A 22,479-nucleotide genomic window follows, 5' to 3' on the forward strand; every position below is an offset into this window, starting at 1 on the left:
GTCACGAACTGGTCATTCACGCCCTTGGGCAAACTGGCTCCTAAACAAGATATTCATATTCATGCAACTGTTGAAAATTTCCCGCAGGCTGGATCTGTTGTGATTCAGGGTCAGCCTGTGGGTTCGGCAGTTGGGTCGGACGACTCAGAGGAGGAGGAGGAGGGGGGTGTTGAAGAGCTTGCTGAGGGGGTTGGACAGCTTGATGAGAGCCCCCAGCCAGGCCCCTCTCACCTGGTCACGACGCAGACCCAGCTGTGTGAGCCTGACAGCGTGGATGAAGATGACCCACAGCTGGCCCTGTTCAAGGACGCCCAACGCAGGAGGCAGTCAGTCAGGAGTAAACAGAGGAAGGCAATGGGGCTCCTCGGAAGGAGGCAGAGAGAAGCCACGCCCTGAACTGTATTTAAGGGGGAATGCGTGGGAGGGCTGGTTTGCTGAAGGCAACCGCTTGAAAAGCTCCTGTTTCTTGGTTCGCGTCTTGTTCTATTTGTTTTTGTATCATTAAATTTGGCAGGCGTAATTCCAGCCTCTTGCCTTCTTGTAAAAGGGGTTGTCCCTGCCTTTTCTGCAGGGCCGGTAGCAGGCTGGTACAGAACAGGATCCGGCCGGGCATGTGGCTTCAAACACCCAGAATTCTCAGCAACTGGCAGAGGAATTCTGGGAGTTGAAGTCACATTTATGTGCGTGTGGGAGGGGGTGTGTGTGGAATATCCAAACCCTTGCTGCACTTTCTAGGTTTTGGTTTCTGTTCATTTATTTTTTAGTCTGTATTCCTTCTCATCTTTTTAACTGTAATGCTAAATAAAATTGCCGTGAACGTTAAATGAAGTATTTAATCTGGTTAATGTGAAATTAATTATTAACTCTTTCTAAAGTGGCTTAAAGACAATGGATGTTGAACACTAAAAATAGAATGGGTTGTACACTCTAGGGCACAAAACAGATTTCCTGTGAGCTGCTCTTCGGGAGAGTGACAAGAAGGGGAAATCTCTGCTTTGAGTCAGGCTCTGTGCTGTGTGGTTACATATCCATCCTGTGTGTAATGGTGTAGAAGTGGACTTCTGTTGCCTTCATCCAAACCTCATGAAAACCAAAGCAAAACCGAACTTGGACCACACCTGGAACATTGCAACCAATTTTGGTCACCATACTACAAAAAAAGACGTTGAGACTCTGGAAAAAGTTCGGATAAGAGCAGCTAAGATGATCAAAGGCCTGGAGATTAAAATGTATGAAGAACTTGGGTTTGGCTAGTCCAGGGGTAGGCAACCTTGGCTCTTTTACGACTCGTGGACTTCAACTCCCAGAATTCCTGAGCCACCATGGCTCAGCTTGGAAACCTCTCCCTTTCCCCTCAGCATGGCTGGCTCAGGAATTCTGGGTGTTGAAGTCCACGAGTCACAAAAGAGCCAAGGTTGCCTACCCCTGACCTAGGGATAGGCTAGGGGTAGGCAACCTTGGCTCTTTTATGACTCGTGGACTTCAACTCCCAAAATTCCTCAGTCAGCATGGCTGACTGAGGAATTCTGGGAGTTGAAGTCCACGAGTCATAAAAAAGAGCTGAGGTTGCCTAGCCCTGGGCTAGTCTAAAGGAAAGAAGAAATGGGAGGTGACATGATAGAAGTAATCCAGTATTTGAGGGGCTGCCACAAAGAAGAGGGGGTCAAACTATTCTCCAAAGCACCAGAGGGCCAGACAAGAAAGAATGGATGGAAACTAAAAAAAGAAAAAAAGCAACCTGGAGTTAAGGAGAAACTTCCTGACAGTGAGGACAATTAACCAGTGGAACAGCTTGCCACCAGAAATCGTGGGCGCTCCATCACTGGGGGTTTTTAAGAAGAAACTAGACAGTCATTTACCTGAAATGTTATAGGACAGTTCTCCTGCTTGAGCAGGGGGCTGGACTAGAACAGAGATAGGCAACCTTGGCTCTTTTATGACTCATGGACTTCAACTCCCAGAATTCCTGAGCCAGCCATGCTGAGGGAAAAGCTAAGTTTCCAAGCTAAGCCATGCTGGCTCAGGAATTCTGGGAGTTGAAGTCCATGAGTTATAAAAGAGCCAAGGTTGCCTACCCCCGGACTAGAAGATCTCCAAGCTTCTCTTCTCTCTTCTCTAGTCTACTCGTAGTCCTCCATTTATGACCGCAATTGAGCCCAAACTTTCCGTTGCTAAGACAACCGTTAAGTGAATTTCATCCCATTTACCACCTTTCTTGCCACTGTTGTTAAGCGAACCCCTGTAGTTCTTAAGTTAGTATAGTAACATGGGGGCTAAGTGAATATTCCCCATTGACTTTGCTGGTCAAAAGGTTGCAAAAGGCGATCAAATGACCCGGGATACCGCAACGGTCATAAACACATGCCAGTTGCCAAGCGCCCAAATTTATATCACGTGACCACGGGGATGCTGCAGCGATTGTGAATGTAAAAAAAAAGAAAAATGTCACTAGCCACTTTTTTGCACTGCCATTTGTAACTTTTGAACAGTCACTGAATGAACGGTTGCAAGTCGAGAACTACCTGTGTAATATTCTACGACAGGCTTGTGCACCCCGCCGTTGTAGTGTGAATGCAACTCCGGGTGTTTCCTCCTTGCGTTGGCCTCATGCTGTGGGAGACGACATGGAGGAACAATAGCCGTGGCACACATCCTTCCGTTGAGGGAAGAAGACCCCAAAGTTACCTCAAGAGGAAACTCCACCCAACCCTTTGGTTTCCATCCCCGCAAAGGCAAAATCTTCGATGGAAAAGCTTAGGACCAGTCAAGACGTTTTAAGGAAGGAAATTCTCTCGAGCCTGAAATGAACATTCTCAAAACCAAGCTACAAACTACAATCCAAGTTACTACAGCATGTGGAACAGAGGTGGCTCCAAATACAGTATCCCAGAATTCAACCATACTACCGGCAGCTGGGGAATTCTAGGAGTTGGGAGACTGCACCTCTTAAAAGTTGCCCTGGTTGAGAAACAGCGATCGAGATGTCTTGCCCAGAAACTGTAGTCAAAGGGGTTCTCCTTGTCTTCAGTTAAGTCAGACATGTCAAACACAAGATCCGGCCCACGAAGTGGTTTCATGTGGCCCATGAAGCCATCCTGGAAACAGGGAGGGAACGGCCCCCACTGGGCCCTGGCCGAGACCCTCCTTCTGCCAGAGACCCTCAGATCTGTCCCACTCCTGCCCAGGCCCCCATAGGCACCCTTGATGCGAACGATGTAGAGCTGGCCATGCCCACCCAGTAGGTCCTACGCACTCTAGCCACGCCCACCCAGTAGGCCACGCCCACCCTGGCCCTACCCACCTGGCCCCTTGAGGGCAACCGCAGTGCTGATGCGGCCCTCAATGAAATTGAGTTTGACACCCCTGAGTTAAGTGATTATGATCTATTCCAGATTTCTGCATCATTGCATCCTAGAAGTGGACAGGAATGAAATTATGGTACTCCCAGTTTGAATGGATGGAACCTATTATTAGCCCATACATCAAGTCAGGAAAGATGAAGTTACTCTGATTATCCACGGGTAGATAAAATAATAAATAATAAACCTTTATTGTCAAAGTACAACATGTGTACATTGAGATTAGCTGAGCCTCCCCCTGTGCTCTCTCCCCCCAACACACAGTGACAACAAACCCTCCATCCCACCACACTATGTGAACCAACTACACCACACACCGGCCTCCCAAGTCAACTCTGCATAGGATTACATCCCATTCAAAAGCTTAACAGCCCACGGATAAAAGCTGTTCTTCAGCCTGTTGGTACGGCTGGCTATATTTCTATATCTCCTACCGGATGGAGATAGATCTTCTGAGTTGCGTCCTCCTTGATCCAGCTCTACCAGTTCAATCAGAAATCTTCCTGAAATTTACTACTAAACCAGTTGCTGATTCTTACTCTGCAAGGGAAGTTTCTCCTCATCGTCAAAACTCTTATCTTGCTATCTTTGTGAACAGCCGATATAATGGCTAAGATACAGAAAAAGGAAAGTAACTAGGAAAAGTGTATCATTGTTTTTGGAGAGAAGACCCCTTGATGCAGATCAAGCCCTAAGCTTTGGTGTGCAGGGCACAGCCAATGGTTAGATCAGGATGGTCCAACCTTGGCCACTTTGAGACCCGTGGACTTCAACTCCCAGAATTCCTCTGCCGGCAGGGCTGGCTGGGGATTGCTGGCAATTGAAAACCACAAGTCTTAAAGTGGCCAAGATTGGACACCTCTGGCTTAGATAGTTGGCCAATCCAAGGTCTAAGAAAACAGATTTACGGCTTAAGTTGCCTGCCCAAAGATGGATGGCTGTTCCACCTCGGGAAAGCACCACACAGAAGACTTCATTAAGCTGCCATGACCTAAAGGGAAAATTCAAGGACACACGTCAAGTCCCAAAGGTGCTTTTTCAGGAGGCAACTGGACTTGTGTTTTTCTTTGAAGACATTTCACTTTTCATTCTTCAGCTCTGACTGGATGGTGGGAAATGGAAGGATGGTGAGGAATAGAAGGATCCCCACCATCCGATCAGAGCTGAAGAAGCTTCTTGGACGAGAAGCGGAATATCTTCAAAGGAAAACAAGAAAGTCCAGTTGTCTCCTGAAAAAGTACCTTTGGGACAACCGCGACCTGGATGACTTGAAAATCTTCAATGACAGGTGTCAAGGTTGCCACCTGTCTCGCCGACAACACCTTGCTAATTCTATGCCCAAACGACACACCCATGGAGTGCTCCAATCTCAGCTCCTTGAGATGCAGACGGTTGTACTTTTCTCGATCGCCTATCTCCAAACCTCTGGAGATACACACACCAAGGCTAGAGAAGTCTACTTAAATGACCACAGACTCTCGACCCCATCCATTGCCCCTGAAACACAGATCGTCTTTGTGATTCTCTCCTGTGTGCAGACTTCGCCTTTCCCTTCTCCTGGCTGAGGGATGTTCTTTCACTTGTTTTTCCATTGCCGTGCCTCAAGGGAGAAGTCCTCCGCCTCCAGTCACCCACTAGACTAAGCTGGCACATTTCCAGTCTGAACTTCTCCCTCGTTTCTGCCTGTCCTCTCTGTCCCCCAGGCACAAAAGGAGCCGGGAAGGAAACCAAGAGATGGGAGAAGAATGCAGCTGAACAAAAAAGCTTGCAGCGTAACTCCTAACCAGCAGGAATAGACAGACCCCGAAGAGGATTAGGGGCCATTTTTTGAGCCTCATGGTGCAGGTAGTCCTTGACTTACAACATTTCATTTAGTGACTGTTCAAAGTGACAGCGGGACTGGAGGTGGGGGGGAAATGACTCGTGACCATTTTTCACACGACCACCGTTGCATCCCCTTGGTCCTGTGATCAAAATTCTTAACACTTGGCAACTGACTCATACTTATGACGGTTGCAGTGTCCTGGGTGTGGGTATTTATTTTATTTATTTTATTTTAATTCCATTTATATCCCGCCCTTCTCCGAAGACTCAGGGCGGCTTTACAAACTTAGCAGTAGCCTTCATTCTATGTATATGCCTGCTTATTAGGGCTTTCACACACACCCCCAAGCGGCATTATTACAAAGTCAGCTTATTGCCCCCAACAATCTGGGTCATTTTACCTACCTGGGAAGGATGGAAGGCTGAGTCAACCTTGAGCCTGGTGGGATGCGAACCTGCACTAATTGCAGGCAGCTGGTGTTACTTAAGGAGGCATTAGCCCACTGCTCCACCAAGGCTGTATGTGTGTGTGTGTGTGACGTGATCCCCTTTTGTGAACTTCTGACTTGCAAAGTCAATGGGGAAGCCAGAGTCACTGAACCACTGTGTTACTAACTTAACTGCGGTGGTTTGCTTAACCTCTGTGGCAAGGAAGGTTGTAAACGGGGCAAAAATTCACTTAACAGACGCCTCGCTTGGCAACGGAATTTGGGGGCTCGATTGTGGCTTGTAAGACAAGGATTACCTGTGCTTCTTTGCAAGGCAAAAGAACCTCACCGGTGTCTACTCTGGAGCAATCAGCTCCACTTCTGTTTCTCCAATGACTAATGGTGGATCTATAAACCTTCGTCTTCAAGAGAGCTCGCCATTTTCCTTCTGCTTCCAATTCACACTTTTTTTTTAATCCCATTTATATCCCGCCCTTCTCCGAAGACTCAGGGCGGCTTACAATTTAAAGCACAAATCAATGTGCTTAGCAATAGCCTTCATTCTATGCATATGCCTGCTTATTAGGGCTTTCGCCCCCCCGCCCCCAAGCGGCATTATTACAAAGTCAGCTTATTGCCCCCAACAATCTGGGTCCTCATTTTACCTACCTCGGAAGGATGGAAGGCTGAGTCAACCTTGAGCCTGGTGGGATGCGAACCTGCACTAACTGCAGGCAGCTGGTGTTACTTAAGGAGGCATTAGCCCCCTGCTCCACCAAGGCTCTTTGAATAATAAGGATTTTCTTTTAACTTTTGTATTGTTGTTTTTATTGTTGTTAGCCGCCCTGAGTCCTTCAGGAGATAGGGCGGCATATAAGTCCCAAAATAAATTAATTTCAAAGCAGGTAGGCAGGCAGGCAGGCAGGCAGGGTTCCCAATAGAAGTGGGAGACTCTTTCTCCACCAGCGGAGATCCTAATGGAATGGTTAGTGGGTTTAACCAGGTTGAGGCCTGGGTTCAAATCCTTCCCCAGCCATAACCCTTTCCTCTGGCTCCACTTCGTAAGGCTGCTGGGAAGATAATATGACAATGAGAGGCAGAGTTCTGCGGATCCCTTTGAAGGAAAAGTAGGACGCAGGGGTGGCCCCTGACTTATAACCATTTGTTTGAAGTTACAATAGTACTGGGGAAAAATTAATGAGAGTTTTTCACACTGGCAACCATCGCGGCATCCCCGCGATCAAAATTCGGATGCTCGGCAACCGGCACGTATTTGTGATGGTTGCGGATCCCGGAGTTGTGTGATTCCCTTTTGTGACCTGACAAACAAAGTCAACGGGGAAGCCAGATTCACTCAACCACCGTGTGACTAACTTGACCGCGTGGTTCAGTTAACAACGGTGGCGAGAAAAGTTACGAAATGGGGCAAAGCTCTCTTGTCTTGCTTAGCTACGGAAAATTTGTGTTCGATTGTGGTTGTTTATTTATTTATTATTTGGATTTATATACCGCCCCTCTCCCAAGGGACTCTGGGGCGGTATACAGGGCAATTAACTCAAGGACTACAGTACCTGTACAGGTAATAAATAAATAAATAAAGCAAATCTACATGTACAGTGGCTAGAAAGCAACTATTTACTTCAGGAATTGAGGATTAAACTACAGTAGTTGTTCCTTAGAAACTCTCTGGTGAAACTGCTAGGCAACCTGAAACCTGACGGAACCTAATCTGAACGTCTACAGATTACTCCCACATTCCAACAAGTTGGTAACTAGATGAAAACTCCGTCAGCTTCAATATCAGCCTTTCCCCCCACACACACCTTCTTTCTTCCTTCTTTGTGGGTGTTTTTGTTCACTATCTTTCCCAGCAAAGAATTAAAAAGAAAGCAATTCCACTGCTAACAGAGAGATGTGGTCCTAATCTTTGTTTTGAAAGAACGTCTAAGCAAAATTCATGTTATACGGAAGCTAACGTGGAAACTGTAAGAATGCAATGCTGGAATGTAATAAATATGACTGATATTAAACATTGTTAAAGACTTAACTCCCTCAATCGTGTGAGGTACTAATAAAAGGTAAAGGTAAAGGTTCCCCCGTACATGTGTGCTAGTCGTTTCCGACTCTAGGGGCCGGTGCTCATCTCCGTTTCAAAGCCGAAGAGCCAGCGCTTGTCCGAGGACGTCTCCGTGGTCATGTGGCCGGCATGACTAGACGCCAAAGGCGCACGGAACGCTGTTACCTTCCCACCACAGTGGTCCCTATTTTTCTACTTGCATTTTTACGTGCTTTCGAACTGCTAGGTTGGCAGAAGCTGGGATGAGTAACAGGCGCTCACTCTGCTACGCGGCACTCGGGATTCGACCCGCCAAACTGCCGACCTTCTGATCGACAAGCTCAGCGTCCTGACCCACTGAACCACCGCGTCCCTTGAGGTACTAATACCACTCTATAAAGTCTCAGTAAGACCATACCTAGAATACTGCAACCAATTTTGGTCAACACGCTATAAAAAATGGATGTTGAGACTCTAGAAAAGTACGGAGAAGAGCAATAAAGATGATCAGGGAACTGGAGACTAAAACATATCAAGAATGGTTACAGGAAGTGGGCATGGCTAGTCTAGTGAAGAAAAAGACCGGAGAGACATGATAGCAGTGTTCCTATATTTGGGGGGGGTCTCACAGAGAGAAGAGGATTAACCTATTTTCCAAAGCACCCGAAGGCCAGACATGGAATAATGGATGAAAATAATGGATCAATGAGAGATACAACCTAGAAATAAGGAGAAAATTTCTGACAGTGAGAACAATCAACCAACGGAACACTTTGCCTTCAGAAGTTGTAGGAGCTTCATCACAGAGGGCTTTCAAGAAGTTGTCAGAAATGGTGTAGGGTCTCCGGCTTGGGTGGGGAGGTTGGACTAGATGACCGACAACAGGGGTGTTAAAACTGGCGGCCCACGGTCCGGATTCATCATTTGCAGACCACGTTCACCCCGGCTCCGCAAAGGCAAAAAACGTCATGATACGTCAAGTTTGACACCCATGTCCTACAAGGTCCATTCCAACTCTGTTATTCTATTCTAACACCTGAAGTGGTAAAAGAGGAAGTAAAGAAGACTTAACGTTGACATTATGTGAACAAGGGAGGCTTGTGGGATGATTTTTGCACTTTCTTTCATGAGTAACACTAACCTGAAAATATCTTTGAGAACATCTGATTTCTTGAGGACCCGGTCATTTCCAACTGTTTTATTGATTCCTTGACACTCAAGTGCAACTGTAGTCACAGGCCTAGATTTTATTTCCACATACATTTCATTTCACCCAACTCCAGTAGTTTTATTTATATTTATGTTTTTAATAGATTAATGGTTTTAAGGCTTTGTTCTTAGTTGTTTTGTTTCTACTGTACACCACCCAGAGTCACATCCGTGAGATCAGCAGATATTTAATAAACAAACATCTATCCATGCAAGGCATTTGGATGGAATACAATTTAAAAGTGGAATTACAATTCCTGCCTCAGGAAAGGAAATAAAATTGGAAGCCATTGCTTAACCTCCTTTGGATCTTTCCTGAGGAACATCTTGACCTGAATATAAATAGTTGTCTACAGATTTACCCGACAAAACCCTTCCAACAATCTACTCTCTGCAGTTTACATCAAGACATAAGGCTAAAGCTTAAGAAAAAAACCTGTTTTAAATGATGTGATTTTCAGGCTACAGCATTTCGTTATTCCATATCAACAACTGAACGAAATGAAACCATCTTTGGAAAGTTGTCGCAACCTATCTGGTTAGGGAATTCGGGGAGTTGGAAGTCCACGCATCTTAAAAGTTGCTAAGGTTGAGAAACGCCACTGTAAACCCTTACAGAAGAAAACAAAGGTTTCCAATCTCAATGACAAGAGATGTTTTTTTTTTTGGGGGGGGGGGAAAGCCCAAGTTGGCAAAACCCACCTACATATTCTCATTTAAACCTTGCTCTCCATCATGCTCATCAAGCCTTGGTGGAGCAGTGGGCTAATGCCTCCTTAAGTAACACCAGCTGCCTGCAATTAGTGCAGGTTCGCATCCCACCAGGCTCAAGGTTGACTCAGCCTTCCATCCTTCCGAGGTAGGTAAAATGAGGACCCAGATTGTTGGGGGCAATTAAGCTGACTTTGTAATAATGCCGCTTGGGGTGTGTGTGAAAGCCCTAATAAGCAGGCATATACATAGAATGAAGGCTACTGCTAAGCACATTGGTTTGTGCTTAAATTGTAAGCCACCCTGAGTCTTCGGAGAAGGGCGGGATATAAATGGGATTAAAATAAAAAAAAAATCACCGCTACCCCAGAATTCTTAGCCAGCAAGAGCAGGGAATTCTGGGCGCCGCAGTTCCAGCATAGCCAAAGGATCCCAGATTTATTCTTTGTTCCGATTTCCTTTTATTCAGTTTTGGACAAAAACATCCACTTTAACGTCAATCTCCTTCTCCAGCAGCCTCCCTCTTCCCAATTTGAACCCCCCCCCCTTTTTTTTTGGTCACAAAGCCATCCCTTTGGTGTCATTCTTTACTCTGATGCAAAACTCGCCTCCCTCTAATCCCTTGGCTCAACCACTCCCCTCTTTGTGGCCCTCATCCTCTCTTTCCCCATCTTCTCCTCCTGCACTCCTACCGGAAGGATCTCCCTCCCGAACTGGGATACACACTAATTCCTGCCGTCTTGGACAGGCAATCACCCCCATTCCCTAGACCAGGGGTAGGCAACCTCGGCTCTTTTTATGACTCATGGACTTCAACTCCCAGAATTCCTGAGCCAGCATGGCTGGCTCAGGAATTATGGGAGTTGAAGTCCATGAGTCATAAAAGAGCCGAGGTTGCCTACCCCTGCTCTAGACGCTCCACACTGTTCCCCTCCTTGGTTTGGACAGCCACATGGACCACCTAAAAATCCCCAATTTCTTTAGTTGCCCTTTGGAAAAGCAGAGAAGGGGACCTTAAGTTCTCACTTAACCATCTCCTTGAGAAACAAGAGAGAGAAAAGCAATATTGCTCTTTAGCCAGACCTTAGCAGAGACCCTCCCCCCCCTCCCCGCTATTATTTATTTATTTTATTTTATTTTAATGCCATTTATATCCCGCCCTTCTCCGAAGACTCAGGGCGGCTTACAAACTTAGCGGTAGCCTTCATTCTGTGTATATGCCTGCTTGTTAGGGCTTTCACACCCCCACCCCCAAGCGGCATTATTACAAAGTCAGCTTAATTGCCCCCCAACAATCTGGGTCCTCATTTTACCTACCTCGGAAGGATGGAAGGCTGAGTCAACCTTGAGCCTGGTGGGATGCGAACCTGCACTAATTGCAGGCAGCTGGTGTTACTTAAGGAGGCATTAGCCCACTGCTCCACCAAGGCTCCAAAGGCTCACCTTTGAAGGATAATCTGACCTATTTAATATACCTATATATATATATATATTTATTTATTTGTTATTTTATTTTAATCCCATTTATATCCCGCCCTTCTCCGAAGACTCAGGGCGGCTTACAAACTTAGCAGTAGCCTTCATTCTATGTATATATATGCCTGCTTGTTAGGGCTTTCACACACACACACACACACACACACACACACACACACACCCAAGCGGCATTATTACAAAGTCAGCTTAATTGCCCCCCAACAATCTGGCTCCTCATTTTACCTACCTGGGAAAGATGGAAGAGGAGCCTTAAGAGACATCCTTCCTTTGGGCCCAGCCTTGCAAACTCTGCCTCCCCCCCCCCCACCGTCCCCGATCGAGCTGATGCACCTGCCCATCACCGGCCCCAGAGGGACTACAGCTCCCATCCTCCCTTGCCAGCACCGAAGCGCCCTTCTACCTGCACCAGGTAGATCCTGCACCAGGTAGATCCCCTCTGCAGAGAAACAGGAGCTACACCTTCCCATTCACCGAGGAGCCCGATGCTCTCCAAAGGGGCAAAAGCCACTGCTTCGGCCTCTCCAAAAGCCCGGGGCCTGGTAACTCAGGCCGACCGCGGGAGGGGATGGAGGAGGTGGGGTGGGAAGCCGGGCCGAGCCTGCAGCCCTCCATGCAGCCTCACCTGCGCTGCTGCGGCGGAGGGGCTCCAGGAGAGGAGCTCAGCGTGGCGGCGGTGGTGGCGGCGGCAGCGGCAGCGGCCGCCGCTCGGAGCCGGGGGAAAGGAAGCCGCGAAGGGGGCGGCGGCGGCGGCGGCGACAGCTCCTTCACCGCCGGGCGCTGTCGCCGCTTTCGCTGCTGCTGCTGCTGCCGCTGCTGCTCCTGCCGCAGCCTCCGCCCCCTGCCGCTGCCCAGCGCCGACTGACAAGCCCGCGCGCCGACTCGCCTCCTTTCTCTCTCTCTCGCTCTAGGCACGCCCCCTTTCCCACTGTCCGCGCCCCTTTCCTCCCTCTCGGGGCCAATCATCGTTTCCGTTGCGTAGCCAACTCCGCCCACTCTCGTTTACCGGGGCGGGTTGGGGGGCGGGGTTTGCTCAGCTTCAGCGCGCAGACGCCGGTTTAAAGCGTAAGGTGGCGGTGGGGAGGGGCGGGGTTGAACCATTCGCGCAGTGGGGTGGAGCCGCGCGCTCCGACTCTCCTCCTTGTCCTTAGGGAGCCCTGAGGAACAGAGAGAGAGAGAGAGAGAGAGAGAGAGAAGCCTTCACTTCCGGTGTTGTTTGTAAATGCCGCCATGTGCGGGGCGACAGCGTGGCTGGAAAAAGGGGGAAGGTAACGCGTCGCTCAGGACTGAGCTGGCAAAGACAAGAAATCAGAAGATCATCATAATAGAGGGGAAGATAAGAAATGCCATGTTTTAAAGCAGGGGTCTTCAAACTTGGCCCTTTTATGACTTGTGGACTTCAACTCCCAGAATTCCTCAGCCAGGCATGCTGGCTGAGGGAATTCTGGGAGTTGAAGTCCATGAGTCATAAAAGGGCCGAGTTTGAAGACCCCTGTTTTAAAGGGATACCGTTGATATCTCCCAGCATGCCTGTCGGTTTCCAACCCAGGTCTAGTAACGTGCAAATGGAGAACCGGAAGTAAAAATGTTTACTTGTGCGCTTTCACTAGCTTAGGATGAGATCCTTCTGCAGAAAAAGGCACAATTTGAATAATCTTTGGAAGAGGGGACATTTTCAACTAATTTATTCTACAGGGTTTCCATCAATAAGGCTGTCACTCTCTGAAAGAATAGAATAGAATAGAATAGAATAGAATAGAATAGAATAGAATAGAATAGAATAGAATAGAATAGAATAGAATAGAATAGAATAATTTCTTTCCCCTTTCACCAACAATCAGCCAAATGTTCAGACTGATTTCAGGTCTCTGATTTTGGGGATCAGCTCAAAGTTGACTACTTACAGTGAAGATGAAAGAGGATCTTTATTGCCTGGTCAATAGGAGATCAGTTGCTGACCCCTCTGACCATGTTGAGCCACAGCAACCACAAAAGCTTTCTCAATCAGAATAACACAATGACAAGAGTTGGAAGGGACCTTGGAGGTCTTCTAGTCCAACCCCCTGCTCAGGCAGGAAAGTGAGGAAACCCTATACCATTTCCAGGGCTTTTTTTCCTCATAGAATGCTCAGAACGGAGTTCCGGCACCTTTTTCGGATGGAACCTTGTAGGGTAGGCAAAGGGGGTTGTATGACATGTGCGAGTTCTGGCACCTTTTTCTTTTACAAAAAAAGCACTGACCATTTCAGACAAATTGTTGTCCAATCTCTTCTTTATAACTTCCAGTGTTGGAGCGTTCACAACATAACAACAATAGAGTTGGAAGGGACGCCCTGCTCAGGCAGGAAACCCTATACATTTCAGATAAATGATTGTCCAGTCTCAAAACAACCTCCAGTGTTGGAGCATTTACAACTTCTGGAGGCAGGTTGTTCCACTGATTAATTGTTCTAATTGTCAGGAAATTTCTCCTTAGCTCTAGGCTGCTTCTCACTTTGATTGGTTTCCACCCTTTGCTTCTTGTCCTGCTTTCAGGTGCTTTGGAGAATAGCTTGACTCCCTCTTCTTTGGGGCAAACCCTGAGATAGTGGAACACTGCTGTCTTGTCACCCCTCGTCCTTCTCATCATTAAATATTTGGAGCCAAATTGTTCCACTGATTAATTAGGAAGGAAATGTACCTGTGATTTATGGGAAGAGATTTGTGGTGAAAAAGTTTGTGTATTAAGGGGCACATGACATGGATTTTTGCAACTTAACATAGTTACTTTGTATTTTAATTTGACTTATTTTTCTCTCTTTTGAAATTATGTTCAAGTTCATTACAGACTGGAATGTACAAAAACTGTCGCTGTACATTCCTACACTGAAAAGATAAACTACAGAAGGATCTCCTGATAAGGAAATGTTTCTTAGTGTCAACTGGCATCTGGTTATCTAACTTCAAACAGGCTTTGTAGTTGATTTACTATGCAAGGAGGTGTTACACTTATCTTGTCCAAGCAACTTTTCTCATTCATTTTTCTTTGTTGTGTTAGCTATATAAAAAAAAAGTCAGATGGGTCTCAAGGCTCTCCCTTTTCATCAGGAGATCCCACTTTATAAGGATACCCTATTTAATAAACTGCTTTTAAATGATCTTCCAACTAGGTTGCTTATTGGGAAGGTAAACCGAGGCAAAACCGAAGGCCAGATTTGGCTATCACTATGAATGGGATCATAGATCATGCTAGGTAAAGGTTCCCCCGCATATGTGTGCTAGTCGTTTCCTACTCTAGGGGCCGGTGCTCATCTCCGTTTCAAAGCCAAAGAGCCAGCGCTTTTCCGAGGACGTCTCTGTGGTCATGTGGCCGGCATGACTAGACGCCAAAGGCGCACAGAACGCTGTTACCTTCCCACCGTAGTGGTCCCTATTTTTCTACTTGCATTTTTACGTGCTTTCGAACTGCTAGCTTGGCAGAAGCTGGGACGAGTAACAGGCGCTCAATCTGTTACACGGCACTTGGAATTCGACCCGCCAAATTGCCGACCTTCTGATTGACAAGCTCAGCGTCCTAACCCACTGAGCCACCGCGTCCCTTAGATCGTGCTAAGCTTGTGCCAATTCATTTATAGTGGTTTATGCAAACCCTGCTAATTGTGGTTTGTAAGAAGATGGTTTCTCACTCAACCAACTTCTCTCTTCAAATACATGACCCCAATTGGAGCCTTCATAAAAAACAAGCATATACATGAAGCCCAGTTTTCAAAAACTATGCCTTCTCTTTTATTTATTGTCTGGAAAGACCGAACAAGTTTTCTGCTGAGGAATAACTATTTATTTATAAGGTCATCTTTATCCAAATGGAAGACCACACTGAACTTATAATGGCCCCAAAAGAAAAATGAAGTAAAACAAGAAGAAGAAAAAAAAGCCTGAATCCAGTACTTTAGGAGGAGGGCAATCTTCAATCTTCCCCCAATGTCCTCAAATTGTACTGCTTAAATTCAGAGGAATGATGATGTCATTATGGTCTACGGCAGTGTTTCTCAACCTCGGGAAGGATGAGATTTGTAGACTTCCACTCCCAGAATCCCCATGGCTGGCTGGGGAATTGTGGGAGTTTGAAGTCCACACATCTTAAAGTGGCAGAGGTTGAGAAAACACCGGTTTAAGTCAAGGACTAATAGATCAGGGTGGCTTTACTTTTATTTTATTCCCCCCCCCCACATTTTATTAAGTACAAAAGTTTAAAAACATTGAAGGTAGTGTATCATCTTTGACATACATCTTTGTCTGATCATTCCATATTGGTAACATTGCATGTGGTACATAAGAAAGTAACTACAGTATTACATGTTTATATACAACTATACATTCCCAAGAGGGACGCGGTGGCTCAGTGGGCTAGGACGCTGAGCTTGTCGATCAGAAGATCGGCAGTTTGGCGGGTTGAATCCCGAGTGTCGCATAGCAGAGTGAGCGCCTGTTACTCGTCCCAGCTTCTGCCAACCTAGCAGTTCGAAAGCACGTCAAAATGCAAGTAGAAAAATAGGGACCACTACGGTGGGAAGGTAACAGCGTTCTGTGTGCCTTTGGCGTCCAGTCATGCCGGCCACATGACCACGGAGACGTCCTCGGACAAGCGCTGGCTCTTTGGCTTTGAAACGGAGATGAGCACCAGCCCCTAGAGTCGGAAACGACTAGCACGCATGTGCGGGGGAACCTTTACCTTTAGTATACATTCCCAGTTAACCTTTTCCTACGTATATCCATTCTATCAACTTCCTTCTTTTTCCCCTCCATTTGTAAAATTTATTCCATACTATGCAATATTCTGTTTCATCCTGATCTTTTAGTTCTTTTGTCATTTTGTCCAGTTCTGCACAATACAAGATTTTCCTTATTAGTGCATCTCCACTAGGAGCCTCAGCTACTTTCCAGTTTTGAGCAAACAAAATTCTTGCTGCTGTTATGACATGTATGATTACTTTTATTGTTGTTTATTAGATAAGGCAGTATTAAAATCACTCCGAACTGCTGGCTTCCTGTTCTGAGCCATACAGCATCACCAGGCACGATGCACTAGTGAGACAATTGAGAAAAATTATGAACAACTCACTCCTACTGCTGCATGCTGAGCTTCCACATTTATCATATAACTATAAATATATAAACATATAAAGAACAGTTGCTGGAATTGGGTATCTCTAGTTTAATAAAAAGAACTAGGGGTGAGATGATAGCAGTGTTCCAATATCTGAGGGGTTGCCACAAAGAAAAGGGAGTCAACCTATTCTCCAAAGCACCTGAGGGCAGGACAAGAAGCAACGGATGGAAACTAACCAAAGAGAGAAGCAACCTAGAACTAAGGAGAAATTTCCTGACAGTTAGAACAATCAGTCAGTGGAACAACCTGCCTCCAGAAGTTGTGAATGCTCCAACACTGGAGGTTTTTAAGAAGAAACCGGACAACCATTTGTTTGAAATGGTATAGGGTTTCCAGCCTGAGCAGGGGGTTGGACTAGAAGACCTCCAAAGTCCCTTCCAACTGTTCTGTTCTCAGCTGGAAGACTCAAATCCAGAAAGCCTTCATTGGCATTTGCACAACATCTGCCCAACAACTGTAACATCGATTCCGATTGGAAAGCCAAATGGGTCACTGAACGCCCAGACATAGGAAGACACCTAAAGGACTCCATAAAAAAAAAGGAGCAAGGCTTTGAACTACCACGACAGCAATGGATAATCCTGAACAGGATTCACACCTCACATGGCCGGGACTCTGTATAAATGTGGCCTAGTGTGCTCCCCTTAGGGTGATTGTGGGGTCCCACGTCAAACTCTAGATCAGAGGTCCCCAACCCTTTGGGTACCAGAGACTGGTTCCGTGGAGAGAGGTTTTTCCACGGACCAGAGGGTGCATACTTTTGTGTGCTGCCTGCATCCCGTGGATGGGGCTTTGCTTGTTTGTGCGGACCGGTTGCTGGCATGCCGCAGCCCAGTACTGGTCCACGGACCAGGGGTTGGGGACCCCTGCTCTAGATCACATTGTGACTGGCAGCAAGCTGTGGGCATATACCGGTCTAAGATCTGTGTTTTTTCCAAATAAACAATGCTGCGCTTCAATGGTTAAATGGCCCAGACATTGGTCTTTGAACATACATCTTTTTAAAATTTATACTTCATTATGTCTTGCTATTCTAGGGGAAATCTTAATGTACAGGTAGTCCCCGACTTATGACTATAACCGAGCCCAGAAGTTTTGTTGCTAGGTGAGACAATTCTTAAGTGAGTGTTGCCCCATTTTCTTGCCACATGTGTTAGGTGAATCCCTGCAGTTATTAAGTTAGAGACATGGCGGTGAAGTGAATCTGGCTCCCCCACGGACTTTGCTTGTGAGAAAAGGTGAACCCAGGGCCCCATAATCCTGCAACCCTCATAAATTGGTTTGTGCTTAAATTGTAAGCCGCCCTGAGTCTTCGGAGAAGGGCGGGATATAAATGGGATTAAAATAAAATAAAAATAAAATAAATATGAACCAATTGGCCAGCACCCAAATTTTGATCACGTGACCAGGGGGAAAGCTGCAATGGTCGTAAGTGTGAAAAACGGTCGTAAGTCACTTCTTTCAGTGACGTTGTGGCCTTGAATGGTCAGTAAATGAACTGTTGTAAGTCGAAAACTACCTGTATATTTGCTAGTTCATGCAAGGTATGCTATACGCTGAATAAATAAGGGAAGGCAGCGCCATCTAGGGGACAGGTATCCATGTTGCAACTGTAGCCAGAAGAAGCTAGGAAAAGCCCATATTTTTAAAAAAACAAAAACTGCATTTAAGGGGGCCTTCTTAGATCCATTTTACATGGGGAGAGAGCCACAGTGTGGTCAAACTTAGAATTGTTTAACTGGGTGAGGCAATGAATGAGAAGCTAGGAATTTTCAGTGGGAAAAATCAAACCCCTGTAAGAATAATCAACCGCATATTAGGAAGCTGTATAAGAAGAATCTTTTTCCCCTAAATGTTTTTCCCCCCCTGTATATTAAAAGGGGGGGAAACAGCTCCAATTTACTCACCATGCCAAGGGGTGCTGCCTGTTTTATATTTCTTCATTTTTTTAATAGTTTACTCAAAAGATTAAAATGCAAAATCCAAATAAAAATAATTAACAAAGACAAAACTAGACAAGAACACTAAAAATTAAAATCTGAATTTAAAAGGATACGAAAAACACACATATTATCGCAACAGTAACAGCTTCCGTCCTTGCAAAGCAAATCCAAAATTTATAAGCTTATACATCTATTTACAACTCAAATTTCCTTTATACACTGTACGTAACGTAAGGACAGGGGCACTGCCAGTTCTGATCATGAAGAGAGAACACTAAGCCACTTGGATTAATTCATCCTTATAGTCAAATGGAGCATAGAATAAATTAATTCAGAGTTCTCCCTTGAGCCACAAATGACCAGGCTCAAGTGATCATATTTTGGACCATATGAAGGCCAGCTCCTTTGGGGAAAACAATCCATAATATTGGGAAAAGTGCAAGGAAAGAAGACATTAGTATCTAGGTGGATGGACTTGGTTATAGTAGCAATGGGTTCATTTTCTGAAGATCTGAAGGACCAATTTGGGAATAGATCATTCTGGAGAAAAATCTGTCTTTCTGGCTGCTAAGAGTCAACCCTGATTTGAGGCACATAATCCATAAATTGATCAATTAGAATCTGCAGGAGGGATGTTAAGAGCGATTTGAAACCCAAGTTCCTTGAGGAAAGATATGACCTTACGTGGCAGGGAAACCAGAGTGAAATGGAACGACGGTATTGAAAGCTGACTCATTGCATTAAGTGACTTTTAACCATGGTTAGTTGAGCAAACCATGGTGGCGGTTCATATGTAATGCCAAGTCACAAATGACTGGTACAATGACTGGGTTCTTCTTTCTATCCTGCATAGAACAGCTGAGTGAATCCAGCTGTTGCGGTTGGTTATGGTTTGGCACGTTATTCAAACACAGCCACTTCTGGAGAATTGATGATGATTAAGCAAGCAATGGTTTTAGCATGATTACAGAATATCAGTTTTGAAGCGTAGGAGGTTAAGCTTTGCCACCAGATTCTACCCTTCAATTTGAATTTCTCTTACCAGACTGGGCGCCTGTTCTTGCATGCTAAACTATGATTATTTGAAAAAAAATGGTTTGCTGTATTAACCCATTTCCTAGCTTGATATCACATCCAAACTCTGCAAGAAAACTCAATGTGTTGTATAGACTCAACGGTTCATTACAACACAGAAATCGACTTTGAAGCATCTATTTACAATGGTGTTTTGGTTTCAGAAATACAAAATTCAAATACTTTTTTGATCGTTACCAATTATGCGAGTAATCCTGATAATCCCCAAATTTCCATGGCGAAGCAAGACAGTTGTTAAGTAAGTTGGCCTTCGTTTTATGAACTTTTTTTGCCACAGTTGTTAAATGAATCGTGTGGTTCTTAAGCAAATTGAATTTGAATTTGAATTTATTAAATTTATATGCCGCCCTTCTCCCTAAGGACTCAGGGCGGCTCACAACAATAAAAAGTTAAAAACATAAAATACAAAATTTAAAAAAGAATTAAACAATGAAGTAAATACATAACAATAGACCCAGTAAAACCAAATTTAAAACTACAGACAGTCCAGGCCCGATTGTTGGAACATCCATGTCTTCAGGTCACGGCGGAAGGACCGAAGGTCAGGGGCCGTCCGCAGCTCCGGAGGCAGTTCGTTCCAGAGGGTTGGCGCGCCCACAGAGAAGGCTCTCCCCCTGGGGGTCGCCAGCCGGCATTGCTTAGCTGACGGCACCCTGAGGAGGCCGACTCTGTGGGAGCGAACCGGGCGATGGGAGGTTGATAATGGCAGCAGGTGGTCTCGCAAGTACCCCGGGCCTAAGCCATGTAGGGCTTTAAAAGTGATTACCAGCACCTTGAATCGCACCCGGAGGACAACCGGAAGCCAGTGCAGCTCGCGCAGGAGTGGTATAACATGGGAGTATCGAGAAACTCCCATAAGCACCCGCGCGGCCGCATTTTGCACCAGCTGAAGCCTCCGGGTGCACTTCTAGGGCAGCCCCATGTAGAGAGCGTTGCAGTAATCCAGGCGAGAAGTGACAAGGGCGTGGGTGACCGTGCATAGGGCATCTCGGTCCCAAAAGGGGCACAACTCTGGCTTGCCCCATTTATTTTGCTTGTCAGAAGCCAGCTGGGAAGATTACAAACGGTGATCACATGACCCCAGGACAGTGCAACCGTCATAAGTACACGCCAGTTGCCAAGGGCCCAAATTTTGATCACGTGACCATGAGGATCCTGCAATAGTCCTGTGAAAACTGGTCATAACTTACTATTTCCAGTGCCACTGTGACTTTGAACGGTCACGAAACAAACAATTGTAAGTTGAGGACTACCGGTATTCTTGGGGGGAGAGAAAGGTGGTCCTGAAATGCAGGCCTTCCTGCACAGTTTTCTAGATCTTTCACTGTCAGCCTCTTTTTAGGCGGGGAGACAACTTCACTCGGCCTTCGGGCCAAAGGAAGTTGAGATTTGATAAGCTCAAAATGGAATCCGTTCAGGCCTCCTTCAGTCTCGTGAGGAATTTGGTCACCCCGCAAACCTTGTAATTAAACTCCCCGGCTGAAGAGAGCAGCTGCCTGATTGCAGTGGATTATAATTCATCAGAACTTGGAAACTCTGCCAGAGGTGAGGTAATAAGGCTGGATTTGTCAAAGGTTTCAACACTAACGTGTGGATCCCTAGGTGGTTTTCCTGCAATAGTCACTCTTCCATCAAGCTTGGCCTCCAGCTACATCAGGGGTCTTCAAACTCGGCCCTTTTATGACTCGTGGACTTCAACTCCCAGCATTCCTCAGCCAGCATGCCTGGCTGAGGAATGCTGGGAGTTGAAGTCCACGAGTCATAAAAGGGCCGAGTTTGAAGACCCCTGAGCTACATGGACAATGTAATGGTATGTGAGAAAGATCTTGGAAAACAGGGACCAGAGACCCTGTTTAGGGAATGGTGAGATAAGGAACAGCATAGCTTATAGCTGCATAATGGGTGGAGAAAGCAGCTCAGAATGGGACCTTGGAGGTCTTCTAGATCTATCCCACCTCCCTGCTTGAGCAGGAAACCTATACCATTTCAGGCAAATGGTTGTCCAATCCCTTCGTAAAAACCTCCATGGATGGAGCACCCCCAACTTCTGGGGGAAAAAGCCATTCCACTGACAACTTGTTCTCATTGTCAGGAAATTTCTCCTTAGTTCTAGATTGGTTCATCCTTGATTAGTTTCCATCCGTTGCTTCTTGTCCTGCCTTCAGGGGCTTTGGAGAATCGCTTGACTCCCTCTTCTTTGGGGCAGCCCCTGAGATATTGGAACACCGCTATCGTGTCCCCCCTCATCCTTCTCTTCATTAAACTAAAGGTAAAGGTAAAGGTTCCCCCGCACACGCATGCTAGTCATTTCCGACTCTAGGGGCCGGTGCTCATCTCCGTTTCAAAGCCGAAGAGCCAGCGCTTGTCCGAGGACGTCTCCGTGGTCATGTGGCCGGCATGACTAGACGCCAAAGGCGCACAGAACGCTGTTACCTTCCCACCGGAGTGGTCCCTATTTTTCTACTTGCATTTTTACGTGCTTTCGAACTGCTAGGTACTTGGATGTTGCCATATCCTAAAAGTGGTACAGTGGGTGAAAAGGTTGAAAAGCCCTGCTCTATCCTATCAGATCCAATCTTTCCATCCGCACCATTCAGTCACAAGCGATAAAGCTTTTTGGATCAGAAGCCAAACATCTTCTTCTTCCTCAAGGAAAAAAAGAGTCCAGTTGCCTTTTGAAGAAAAAAACCTCTTTGAGACAGCGAGACTCCTGATTTTGCAAGGAAAGATGCAATATTTATATTCTAGATTAACTTTCAGCTTGTGGTTTGCAGACGAAGGATGGCGTATATATACAGAAAGTTCTCAGCTTAGTTCGTTTAGTGTCCATTCAAAGTTACAATGGCAGTAAAAAAAGTGACTTATGACCGTTTTTCACACTTACGACCATTGCAGCATCCCCTTGGTCACGTGATCGAAATTCAGATGTTTGGCATACTTATGACGGTTGCAGTGTCCCGGGGTCACGTGATCCTCTTTTGCGACCTTCTGACCAGCTAAGTCAGTAAGGAAGCCACGTTCACGTGACGACCATGTTGCTAACGTTAACAACTGAAATGATTCACTGAACAACTGTGGCCAAGAAAGGTCGTAAAATGGGGCAAGACTCACTTAACAACTGTCTCATTTAGCAACGGAAATTTGGGACTCAGTTGTGTCGAGGACCGCCTGCACTGACTCCAAGACATCATCAAAGTGCTTGGCCTCCATC

General features: G+C 46.0%; 1 protein-coding gene across 2 annotated transcripts in view; it reads right to left on the bottom strand.

Annotated features, from left to right (window-relative positions):
- The window catches only part of LOC308677424 (vigilin-like), a 95,826-nt gene extending 83,896 nt beyond the window's left edge, over nt 1-11,930 (bottom strand). For both annotated transcript variants that reach the window (XM_081343794.1, XM_081343792.1), the window contains exon 1: nt 11,707-11,930. The gene's annotated coding sequence lies outside the window, so the exon portion shown is untranslated. The remainder of the gene's footprint in view (nt 1-11,706) is intronic.
- Between the last annotated feature and the right edge of the window lie 10,549 nt (nt 11,931-22,479).

Source organism: Vipera berus (assembly GCF_964194415.1).
Source record: "Vipera berus genome assembly, chromosome: Z".
Classification (NCBI taxonomy): Eukaryota; Metazoa; Chordata; class Lepidosauria; order Squamata; family Viperidae; genus Vipera; species Vipera berus.